At 40.8% G+C, this 13,101-nt stretch overlaps 1 protein-coding gene across 1 annotated transcript in view; it reads right to left on the bottom strand.

Moving 5' to 3' along the window:
- GLIS3 (GLIS family zinc finger 3) overlaps window positions 1-13,101 on the bottom strand; it is a 654,971-nt gene that overhangs the window by 61,129 nt on the left and 580,741 nt on the right. The window contains exon 13 of the transcript XR_008549586.1: window positions 12,673-12,767. The gene's annotated coding sequence lies outside the window, so the exon portion shown is untranslated. The remainder of the gene's footprint in view (window positions 1-12,672; window positions 12,768-13,101) is intronic.

Below are 13,101 nucleotides of genomic sequence, written 5' to 3'. Positions count from 1 at the left end.
AAGAATCTGCTCTTTCTCCATTGCTTTGATTTGCTTTCCTATGTGTTGGTTTCATTCTCAGACCTTCATGATTGCAACAGAGACAAGTTACATGAGAATTTAGCACTTGTAACCTCAGAAGGACAGATATATTTCTCTCTGTGTGTCACTACCATTCCTCATGAAAGAACTCTGATTGGCCCTGCTTTTATCTTGTACCCATTCCTGAACTAGTCTCTCTGTTCTTAAGAGTCAGAGGTCCTGGGAGGTCTGCCTGAGTGAAGCATCCCATTTGTTCCTCACTCACTGTGGTGGGGGGTGGGGGAGCAGAGCCCCTTGCCTGAAGAAACCATAGAAAGAAGAATGCTGGGCAAGTGACAATAACACACTGGAATAGTGTGAGTCAGCCACATAGCCAGTGAAAAGCAAAGTAACTGAATTAGAAGACATGGGACTGAATTTTAACACCATCGTTGTCTCACTGTGAGAGCCCCAGCACTGTGAGAGCCCCTCTCTCATTCTTGGTTTTCTCTCTGTAAAGTGTGTGGATAGGGCTTATAAGCACTTATGACCATAGAACTTTCTGTTTAAGTAAATTATTAGGAAAAACATACAGATATTTAGTTAAGCTAAAGTGACAAGGGGGTGCCCCACCTGCCCTTCTCCTTCTATCCTCCTGATGAGACTACTTGAAATTCCTGGGGTTTCTCAGAACACATTTTGAGAATCCTTGAGGTAACTTATCTCAGGGCCTCTTCCAGCCTGAATTTTGGGGAATTTATGTTGATTGTCCAACCCTCTTTAATCTAATTTTTCTCACTTTCCCTCTATTTACTTTTTGGCTAAAATCATGGATGTTGGCTATGTGTGAGAGGCTACTTAGGAAAAATAATCATTTATTCAAATGTCCAGCCAATTTACTTTGGCCTATTTTGAGCTTGTTTTTCCTGACAGCAAAGGAATAAATTTCCATAACTCACTTTTAAGTTCACGCTAGAAAAGGTGAGTGTACAAGTGAGGAAAAGTGGGCAACGGAAGTTGCCAAAGCTGAGCTGAGCGGGAGGCAGTAAATTCAAACAGCCTCTGTCTCCCCCATACCTGCACCCCATTAGGCATCCAGGGCCAAGTATATTCTCTGGAACGGATGGCAGAGGAGGATGTTGTGGGTTTTGGCTTCACCACCTGTGAAAACTGGCATTGGAGGAGATACCTTCAGCTCTAATATAAGTGTCTGGCTGAAATAGAGCATCGAGCAAGAGGAAAGAGAGAGGCCAGGGATTTGGTCTCTCTACAGCCAGAAAGCAAGGTGGGAGGTGAGATTCTTTGATCGAGGCAGCTACAGGAGTAATAAATTAGTGCTGAGGTGATTTCAAAGAGGTCGGGACCTTTGCTCATTTTTTTCATGATTATTTATTTAGAAAATGTCTGACATTCTTTTGGGGTATGGAGTTAAACATGTGATGGTTATTAGCCTGTGGGACCTTAGAAACCAATAGGCAAGTGAATGTATGATACCTCTTGGGAAGGTTGATATTCAGCTGTCATGCACCTGTTCATTATAGCAGTGTCTAGTCTGACTGATTGGTCTCCAGGCTACACTGACTTTTAAATATTTTAACTTCATTCCTGCTCTGTGATGTGTGAGTACAAATAAATCTATGTGTACACACTATGGTAGTAGCACAATGAAGGAAAAACAACTCTGGTAGAGTTGAAGAAAACTTTAGAAAAAACTCAGCACTCCACTCGGTCCTGTCCTAAAGGACATGTGAGACATCACCAAGAGGTAGGAGAGGGGACAGGAAGGAACATTCTAGAGACACAGAGTGGGACATGTTCTGTGGCCTGAATATGCACACAAAGGTGGGGAAGATGAGCATGTGGTCTGGTGTGAACTGAGCTTAAGTTGTTGGGAATTACTATAAGGCTACATAGAATGGACTGTGATGGGCCTGTAAACTGGCCTTGGTCATGTGCGTAATGGAGCCACTGAATGTGAACAGCTAAATGATACAGTCAGGCCATATCTAAGAATGTTCACTAGATCACCAATGAAGCCACAGGGATAGAAAGTGGGAAGACCAGCCAAAAGCACTCATGTCGAAGAACCCAACAACTTGCTAAGTTTTTCTTTCTATTCAATAAAAGCTGACATTTCTTGAGTGATTACCCTATACCAAGCCTGGCAAAGTACTTCCTCTTATGTAATCCTCAGCACATTCTGGCTCTACTCACCCCCAAGTTAAAAATGAGGAGACTGAGACTTACAAAGCTGTGGGGTATCTACTGGGTGGCAATGTGAGGAGGAAAGAGCAGAGTGATGTTGCAGCCCATGTGGCGGAAAGGAACTGTTAGCCTACTATCTCAAATCTCCATGGGATAGGCTTCATATTTAGTTCTCATAAAACAGCCTATGTCTTGGTTGATGGGAGTTGCATTCTACCTGATTCTCAGACCAAACTCTTTCTCTTACATATGCAATACATCAAGGAATCAGGTTGGTTTTTCTACCTTCCAAATACAGCCAAAATTCAACCATTTCTCTCCCTTCACTGCTGCCAGCCTGACCTAGGTCATCCGCATCTCTCTTCTGAATTATAGAATGTTGTCCATAAAGCAGCACTCAGAACCCACTTCAGATCACCTAATGCCTCTGTTTAGAATCCTGCAATGGCTCTCTGTGTCACTAAAATAAAGTCAGTGTCCTTACATTTGACAAGAGTGACCAAGCTAATCTCACCCTTCAGTTACTTTTTCACCTGCTTTGTTTCTTCTTTCCTCCTTGCTCATTCCAGCAAAACCATGCGATTTCTTCTTCTTCTTTAAACTCACTAGCATACTCCTGCCTCAGAACCTGTGCTCTAGCTGTATCAGAGGCCTGGAACACTCTCCAGGTGTCTCCCTCATCTAAATTACTTATCTTCAGGTCTTTGCTTTGAAGTTTATGCTAACTACCCTATTGAATTTTGCAACCATCACATGGTGAATTGATCTCTCTTGACAAGATCTATGTTTTCTCATAGTAGTTTCTAACAAAGAATGAATTTTCTTACTCATTGTGTTTATTGTTTATCTTTTCTTTTTAGAGTGTAAGCTCCCTGCAGTCATGTATCCTTGTCTTTTTCACTGAAAAATTCCAAGAAGTCAGATCACCCTGGATGTAGAATAGATGCTCAGTAAATACAAATTAAATGATAGGGTTCAGAGATTACTTTGTAGAGTATCCAAGTAAGTGGTAGAGTCAGCATTTGGACTCAGGTCTTGCCAATGGCAAGTTCTGGGCTCTTACCATACCTGAATGGGAACTAAAGTCAGCTGAAGTCTTAATAATGGATGGCTGACAGGCAGTGGGATTTTGTACTAATCACGCTGATGTGGGGCAATAGGGAATATGTTGTGACAGAGAAGAAAGCAGGTTTTTCTTGCTAGAGTTGTGTGTGTGAGAGAGAGAGAGAGAGAGAGAGTGTGTGTGTGTATATAGGCACTGGCCTTCATCCTAGAGTCTTACCTCATTCAGCAGGCATTTAACAAAGGCAGCATTATTGAATACCAACTAATTATCTGGCAGCAGAGGGAGAGGCTGAGAGATGGATGGGGACAGAGTGCACCTGACAGGATGAAATGTTAGTCATTTGCAGATGTCTTTCAGAAAGAGGAGAGGCCAACGAGCGCTGTTTTAAGAGTGTCCTGTAGAAGCGCCCTTTCTTTGCATAAGATTTGTGAACCTGAAAGGCAAGAAAGGCTGAATTTGCAGGAAAGAGCCTTAGAGTAAGCACTGCTGTCTGGACACCCTGGAACTGCTGCCCAGGATTGTCACGTGCCACTACTACCCGCTATTGGGGTTTGGAGCTGGGACCAGCTTAGTTTTTCTCTCTATTTCAGATTGTTATGTTTTCATTCATTAATACTTAGACTGTCCCCAAGGATGCAGAGAATGCCATTACCACAACTATATCAAGAAAGAAAACTAGCTTGTGAGGAAGCAGGGCACAAACACAAAGATGTAAAGGTCAGTCCACATCCTAACCAAAGGAGTTACATCTACTCATAACTTTATGCTAACTCCACATATTAAGGCTTGGATATGTGCTTGGTATGGTGGTTTTTGCTAAAATACATTGACTACCTTGAATGTTTCATTCAGAAATGGACTGCACCTTCTGGTTGCAATGATGCATTAAGTGAATAAGGCCATCAAACACTCCCAGTGATCAAAAGGGATAAGGAGTTTCCTCCTGGTTTCTTCACAATCAAGGCATCAGTATAGGGTAGGATGCAGTTGGGTAGGCTGCTATTTCAGCATAAACTAAATTTATTTTGCACAGAAATCAAATGATTACCCTTCTTCACCCAAACAGTTGAAATTACTAGACTGAAACCACCAAAGATGATATCAAAATGTTAAGCATCTGGAAAATTTACTTTTGCATAAAATAGCTGCTTTATAAGTGGTTTCTTCCACAGAAAAAATACCCAAATCTCTCTCCCCCCTCACTCCCTCTTCCCAGAAAACCTGTACTGGTATGTAGCAAAGTACAGAGCTCCATTAAGTCCTAAACCTGTCTTGGTCTCCACATTTGTCAAATGTCACATTTGACTTGTGCACAACTTGAAATGTGTAACTTCTGAGTCATGAAACATTTTGGATAAAATACCACCTTGGTTTCACAATTTTTTCCCCTCAAATTTCTTCATCATTGATGCTAATTGTCTCTGTTCCAGAGTGGATAACAATTCTGGGCATTCTCTATGGCAGCAACTTCCAAGCTTCCGCTTGCATGGTGCCCCATGCAGGGCTGGTTTAATACAGATCTCTGAGCCTCACCCCCACAGTTTCAGATTCAGGAAAGTGGGAGTGGGGCTTGATAGCTGTATTTCTGACAAGTTCCCAAATGATGCTGATGCTGCCAGCACTGGGATCACACACTTTGAAGGTCTCTGTTTTATATTTTTTCTTTGATTGTTCCTTGAAGAAAAAACAAAGTGTTGTTTTAGAGAACTCAGAATTACTAAGGTTAGTGCAATTGTAAGGCCAAATAGCAGCAGGAGGACCAAATGGGGATCAAGGACTAGACATGGAAATGAAGCTGGGTGTAGTTCTTACTCCTCAGAGGTCCTTGAAAGATCCCATTCTTCATAGAACAAGAACCCAAACAGTGAAATGATCAGTATCATTGTGGATTCTTTCAATTTCATATGATGAAAAATACAGAGAGCATTTATTGGCTCAAATAAATGAAAGAAATGGCTTGATCCAGAAGTACAAATGAGTTTTACTTTAAGGCTGTTTGCTCCATTCTCAAATAGAGTCTGGTGGCAAGATGAACGAGAACTCCCATTGACCAAATTCTTTAGGAAGTCTGGTATTATAATTGCTTGAGAAGCACACGTTTATCCCCTTCCTGTGTTCCAGAGAAGAAGGACAATCCACAGCATATTAGCCACAATCACCACTACTACCTGAAGAGTGAGGAAAGCTGTCTCTGTATAAAATTAGCACAGTACTGTGTTTATCATCATAGCTTTCCATTCCACAACTCCAGCCTTCTTCAACTAAGAAAATGACAACTTTTACACTAGGAATTTTTACATAACTTTTATCTCCTTTACCATAATCAAACATGCAGCATTTTACTGGTGGACTTCGTGACAGAAACTTGTCATTTAAATGGCAGAATTTGCCAGAGGGGCAGCCTAGGCAAAATGAAATTGTAATCATCGTTTTCCCCAGATCCACAATAATTCAAAACATCTTTCCTTCTGCTGAAAAACACCTGCCTAGCTACAGTGTCAAATAGGAGACTCTGAGGGGACATAATGCTATTTTAAGTGCTATTTTCAGTCCTGTAGAGTTTTCATTTACTTCTTCATATAATAGGCACATGTACAAAAGCAATTAAACCAGAACAAAGCAGAAAATAACAGCAGGCAACTTGCTGCCTTCAGTTACAGTGCTCCCAATCTGGAACACTGTCACTCACCGGTGGGGCCTGTAGAATTAAATTAGTTGCGGGGAAAAAAAAAATTTTTTTTGGCTGAGTCAGCATCCAAATATAGGAAGCCTTCTGAAGGATAGCTGGTTTCTCAGAGGGCTATGCTGGAGGCAAGGAGTAGATTAACTTAAAAAAATCTATCCAGGAACAAAAGCATGTTGCAAAATGTGCTAGTTTTCTGACTTGTGGTTTAGAAAAAACATTTCTGGGCCCTAAAATATATCTTCAGTATTTGAGACCCTGAACTTTTGTCTTCATCTTGTTATACTGAGCCATTACAGTAATTATGTTCCTAGAATGATATGAGCTACAGGATGGATAGAGATTGTGTTTTATTTAAATTAGCTTGCAATTAATGGGAACTCAAACTCACTTACGTATCAAGGGGGTATGATAGAAAGATACTGGAAGTTGACAGAGTCAGAGGGAGAGAAGTTGCTGGACTTAAGGGATTTGCTGGTGTCAAGGCCCACTGATAGGCCCTCTCTGTTGTTGTCTCTGTGTTTCGAATTTGTTTGGCTCTGTCTGGTTTTATTCTTTCCTGCTGAAAACAGATATCTTTAGGTGATGGAAGGTGGCCACCAGTAGATTCTGATTCATGTCCTCCAATTGAAATGACCCAAAAGGTAAGCAATTCTCTCCCTTTTCACTTGCAGACAAACCTCAGAGAAAAAGGAATCTCCAGAGTTGATAAGAGAGGGGTTACTTGACAGTAGGAGAGAACCCAGCAGAGAGCTATGTCACAGAAGCCAGAGCAGGATGGAGTTTCAAGGAGGAGGCAGTGAGAAAACAAAAAACAAAAAACAAAAAAACCAAATATCACAGAGGGATCAAATAGAATGTGATGGAAGTGTTCCTGACAAGGTTTGTAACACAAATGCCAATGTCACATTTATCTGTGCATGCAATTTGTGGATGTGCAAAAAGAAATATCATAGTCTTTTGCTTCAGTTTCTTGAACTTTCCCAGATGTCACTGGACATAAATATGTAGAATACATGTGAAATTGGTTTTACATGGTTAAAAGTATTAATTAATATAAAAATGAAATGTGATAAAGGACCCATGAACAAGTGAAACAAATTCCAGAGAAGAACCAGGTGGGCCTCATTTGAGTTGTAAATCATGCCACACCTCTCTTTCCATATCACTGGGGAAGAAGATAAATAAAATAGTTGGCCAGGCTAAATCACATCCTGCCTATTTCTTTGGGCAAGGGGCCAAATACTATGACTGGCAGACCCACCAGAATTACAAAGCTGGAGTTGGGGAGAAGCTGTTTCCTCACAAAGAGAAAGAAGAAAGGCATTTGGGTGACCAATAAAAGTGGTTACAGGAACACAGCTGGGTGTAAACTCATTCCCAGTTATTCAAGTGACAATTATTAGTTATTCATGCAAGTCTTTATGTTAGATCTACTGTACATCAGCCTTGGGTATATAAAGATAAATGGATCAAGATTCTAATCTTTCAGAGTTCATGTTGCTGGATAGACATGAAAAAAAAAAAATCAGGCACAATGGTCTGAGTGCCATCAAAGAATTTGAAAAGCAGTGTAGGAGACAAAAAGAGAAAGGAAATCTCCAGACCGCTATGATGCATCCCAAAGAAGCCTCCCCAATTTAATTGATCACTGAGTCCAGTTTTACTAGAGATTATTATAGGTTTGCATTAGGACAACAACTGGGAAGACAAGTCTAGTCCTTACTTCAAATACAGAAATCAAAGTTCATAGAATGCAAGTGACCTGATCAATGTAGTTGGTCAGCCAATGGAAGGGCTCAGATCAGAATGTAGACTTTTAACTATATGAACACAACTTTTCCCATTCCTTCACACAAAGTCCAGAGCATCAAGAGTCAAAAAGGAACAATGAGCCTTGTCCTGGTTTTCCCCAGGTTCAGTCTAGAGCAACAGATCCAGCCATGGTGATTGTGTGCCCAGGGCTCATTATTCTTGAAGAATTATAAGTGGTAAATGTGATTATAAATGTGAATTATGAGTTGTTGGAACAAATCTGTTTCAGAAAAAACACCTGTGCAGTACAGCCCGGCGAGCATCCCCACAGGTGACATCCAGTAACTAATGGGTGTTGAATTGCTTTTTAATTAAATTGACAAGGGTTGAGTCTTAAAGCAGGTTATTTCCTTATTGGAGTTGTGACTCACAGTGAAGGCAGACCTGTGAGTTCCATCAGCAAACAAAAAAGTTAGGTGAGGAGATAATCTTTTTTACTCACCTGGGCAGGCAGAGCTGACAGCTGAGCACTAGAAACATCTGCTTGGAAGTTACTGAGTCGGCAGCTAGGGCTTTCCTGCTGCCTATAAAAGGCTGAGATGGAGATTTCCAGTTTTCTGAGCAGAGGCACAGAAGGTCCATGAAAAGCCAGCACAACACAGCGCAAACTGGGTTTGCTTCTGGGCCAAGTGGGCAGAAGCTAGAGTGGGCAGTGGCAGAGCACAAGCCATGAGGGGTACAACAGGTATGGGTACCTTTTCCTGTGCTGTCCTCTTGGCACTGGTGACACTGACTCCACAAATAGAATTCTGACAGAAGAGCAGGTGTGCTCTATTTTTGACTTGGTCAAAGTTACAGCCTCACCTGTGGGAAAGTGGTCTGAGAAGAAATGTCAGGAATTGCACAGCCATCACTTTTCAAAATCAAGAGGTTGTCAGAGTAATACTATCAGAACACAGACAAAGCATCATGGGGTGGTGAACGGCTGGTGAGAGGGAACACATGCCTCCCCAAAGTCCCAATGTAATATCCTGTCATTCCAGGGAAAAGATCAATACTAACAATTGTCAAGAGTAGGGGAAACACTGTCAAGAGCACAGTAAATCAGCCACGTAAAATGTGAAATGAACAACCACTCTCCACAAAGGGTAAAATTCCAAATTGTCATCACAACAGAAAATAAAAATAAAACCTAGAAGTGTCACCTCATGGAGAGACCTAACTCACCCAAGTCCAAGATTTCAATCAGCCTCTTCTGTTTACCTTTTGGACTGCATATTCACTTTTCATAATACAATTATGTTACTGGTCTAAAACAGGTTGGAGAATTCAGAGCCACTTCCTGCCAGAGGCTGGACTGTTGTAGGGTAAGGTAAAAAATATCAGGCTTTTCTGCCCTTCCTCCATTAGGATAGATGGGGGAACCCTGTGGTCCTGAATGCATGCCTGATGGTGGGTGCCTGAAGTGGGTACACCTGGGCTGAGAGACTAAGTTTATAAGGGCGGCGTCATGGGGACACCAGCAGAATACGAGAAAGAAGCAGAGGAGCAGAGCCATGAGAAGAGCAGAGAGAACGTGAGAGAAGACCGGAGAGCCCAGACAGAATGAAGACTTGCCAGCCTCCCGGCCCCCAGCACCCCTGCCTGCCCTGTACCTGGTAAATCCCAATAAAAGCCTGAAAAGCCACTGAGGACTCTGACTCCTCCTTTACAAGGTCTGCTGGATCATAGAAAACCTGCTTAGTGCCCATTCCTGCCCCTAAAACTGTCTAGTAATACTAGCTTGGTAGTCTGTTGTAGATTTACAGAAAGACTCTCCAGAATAGGAATCCTGGCTCTGCTATTTATGGGTTGTGTCACCTTGGACAAGTTTCTTAACCTCTGTGAAACACAACTAAAGAGTCTTGGAAAATAATGATTACTTGAGATGATATTTACAAAGTACCAAGCACAGTACTAGAACATAGCAGGTACTCAAAATGGCAGCTAGTTATGTTGTCTTTATTATTAAAACAGAACACTTGCCTTTGAACAACTCTAATGGGAAAAGCAGGCTAGATGTGACTCATGCAGGGTATAATAGAACAATTCCATATACACAGGTTGTGGTTGTTTAAGATCACTTTTGCATAATCTGTTCCCTCCAGAGGTTTTTGTGCAGATAGGTAATGACAGAATTTGCAAAAATTTCATGGAAAAATCACAAAGACTCTCATCAGGCTAGGAAAGCATTTTGGATTATAGAATGCATTAAGATCTTTGTCTCATAGGGAAAGGCAGAAGATCTTGCAATGCTAGTACCTTCAGGCATTTTGGATCTTGACTTTGACTGCCCCTGGGGAGATTTTAAAATTCCAGTGCTCACTCAACAAAGATGTCAAGACAAATAGGTGGAAAATGATAGTCTTTTTTAACAAATGATGTAGGAACAACTGGATATCCAGAAATAAAACCTCAGGACATACATAAAAACCAACTCAAAATGAATCATTGATCTAAATCTAAGAGCAAAAGCTAAAACACTTCCAGAAGAAAACCTAGGCAAAAGCCTTTGAGACCTCGGGCTGGCCACAAAATTTCTATATACGACACAAAAGCACAATCCTTGAAATGAAAAATGATATTTTACAATATGAAGCATCTGCCAATTACACAATATTTTATATCAAAATTAAAATCATTTGTGTTTCAAAAATGCCAACAAGTAATTGAAAAAAGTCATTACTTTTTACTGGGAGAAAATATTCCATGTCTTATATCTGATAAAAGACTTTCATCTAAAATATTTAATGAACTCTTATGAGTCACCAATTAGAAGACAAACACTCCAATTTAAAAATAGGCAAAATATTCGAGTAGACATTTCTCCAAAGAAGATATACAAATGGCTAATAAGCACCTGAGAAGATATTCAATATCGCCAGTTATTAAGGAAATGCAAATTGAAACCACAATGACCTACCACTACACAGACATCAGAGTAGCTAAAGTTAAAAAACACTGGTTAATTCCCAGTTTTGGGAAAATGGAGAGAAAATGGAACCCTAAATCACTGCAAGCAGGAATGTAAAATGGTACATATTGGAATATAGTTTGGCAGTTTCTTAAAAAGTTAAACTTACCATATGATCCACAATTCTGCTCCTACAAATATACCAAAGTGAAATATAAACATGTTTCCACACAAATGCCTGTAAGAAAATGTTCACAGCAGCACTGTAATAATAGTCCCAAACTGGAAACAACCCAAATTACCATCAGATAAATCAATAAGCAAAAAGTGGTATATTCATACCACGAAATAATGTTCACCATTAAAAATGAACATGAATGATTTCACTGATAGGAGTGTGGGGTAAGTAAAGTATCAGGCTTTCCTGCCCTCCCGCCGTTGGCTTTGATGATGGATCTGTGGTCCTGAATGCATGCCTGATGGCGGCACCTGGAGTAGGGTGTGGCCATATGTAAGTGGGTACATCTGGGCTGAGACCGGGCTATAAGGGCGGCATCATGGGGGCGCCAGCAGAGCCAAAGAGAGATGAGAAGAGAGGAAACTAGGCCAGAGAGAACACCAGAGAGCCCAGAAAGAGTGAAGACTCGCTGGGAGTTGGGAGGCCTGCCAGCCTCGGGCACCCTTACCCAGACCCCCGGTACCCCTGCTTGCCGTGTGCCTGGTAAATCCCAATAAAAGCCTGAAAAAGCCACCGAGGGTTCTTATGACTCCTCCTTATCCCATCTGCTCGGGTCATAGAGATCCTGCCCTGTGCTTTTCCCGCCGCTACAAGGAGGAATGTAGGGGGACCAAAAAGAGATCCAGGAAAAAAAAATAATAATTTAAAAAACTATCAGGAAACCATAAATAAGAGACATTCTGTGAGGGATGGGGAGTAAAAGGAATCAAAACAGGAGAGAAGAGCACAAGGGACTATGGTAATTGTTCACGCATGATGTGGTGGGAATTTTACGGGCAATACACAATGATGTAAAAGATCTAAATTAAAAAAAATTATTTAAAAAATGGGGAAAAAAGAACATACTATAGTAAGGATGAACTTCAACAATTATCATGAGAAGTGAAAGAAGTTAGAGATAAAATACTCCATATGATCTATAATGTGGATATCCACAGACGATAAATGAGAGAAACCAGGTCAGTGGCATCTAAGGCCAGAGGAAGGTACAAGGATTAGTAGAAGGTAAATTTATGGGATAATGGAAATGTTCTAGAGCTGGATGTGGTGATGGCGGCACAAGTCTACATACAGGTTTCCCCTGCGCTGAAAGTAGAGCATTCCTATGAAAATGAAGCCAAAATAGAGTAAAGCAAAGAAGTGAATACTATTTATATGAAAAAAAATTTGAGCATTCTCAGACTTCCAAAATGACCTACTAAATCATACCAAATAACACATAAAACCTAAAATAACACATAAATTAAAAGTGTGAATGATACGATAAATATACAACCTGAATAAAACAATTCTTGGGGAGAAGGCGTGAGGCAGTGGCACACTTGCTCCGTGGGGGGCACATTGTCTCTAGAATGGTCACCATAAAGCAAAACCTGAAGCTATTTTGGCTGTTGAACTCCTGTCATAAAATCGAAAATCCTCTCCCCATTTCTTTTGGTTAGTGAGAATAGGTAATCTGAACTTTCAACAAGTGGAGGATACTGGTATTTTCTTATGTAAGCAGATTTACAATTATAATGGGTAAATTTTACACTATGTGAGTAGACCTCAATAAAGCTGTTTTTAAAATCCCAGTGTTCAAGCTTCCTCCAGATCCACATGTATCATGGCCCTTTGCATTTCTGAACTTTGTACTTCATCCCCAGTGTGTGGGCAACATCTCTCCTCAGGATAAGAGAATAGCTGCCAGCAACCCAAGCTACTCATTTTCACACAACAGCATCCCAAGGAGAAAGGAAGGAAGCAGCAGCCAAGATTTCCTCTTTACATACCTCTTTCTTATTAAGAAGGGATGAAACTCTTTCCCAGAAGTTTGGAGAACACTATTCTTCACATCACCTTACTGAAACTGGGTCAAATATCCAGCCTGTTAGTAAGAAAGAAAGAGAAATGATTGTTGGAGAGGCCACCAGGAGCATCAGCTATGTCCTTTATCTTCATATGGTGTTTTATAGCTATGCATATTAGTAGTAGACAATGTTCCTAATTATAAGCAACAGAAAATGTCCCTGGCTAATTTAACCAGAAAATGACTTTATTCATAGAATTTTGAGTAATTCAGAGTTGTCGGGATGTCTGATAAATGAAGCTTAAGGTTAAGATGCCAGAAACAATGTCCAATGTCCAAAGCCATGCTTGAGAACTATTCTAATGAAGAAGTCCCTACTGCTGTCAGTCACCACGCATTCAATTTACAGCTT

The sequence above is a fragment of the Talpa occidentalis genome, unplaced genomic scaffold, assembly GCF_014898055.3.
Source record: "Talpa occidentalis isolate TD23 unplaced genomic scaffold, MPIMG_talOcc4v2.1 talOcc4.7, whole genome shotgun sequence".
NCBI lineage: Eukaryota > Metazoa > Chordata > Mammalia > Eulipotyphla > Talpidae > Talpa > Talpa occidentalis.
Note: the sequence above shows the minus strand (reverse complement) of the source record. Positions and strands in the feature narration are given on the sequence as shown.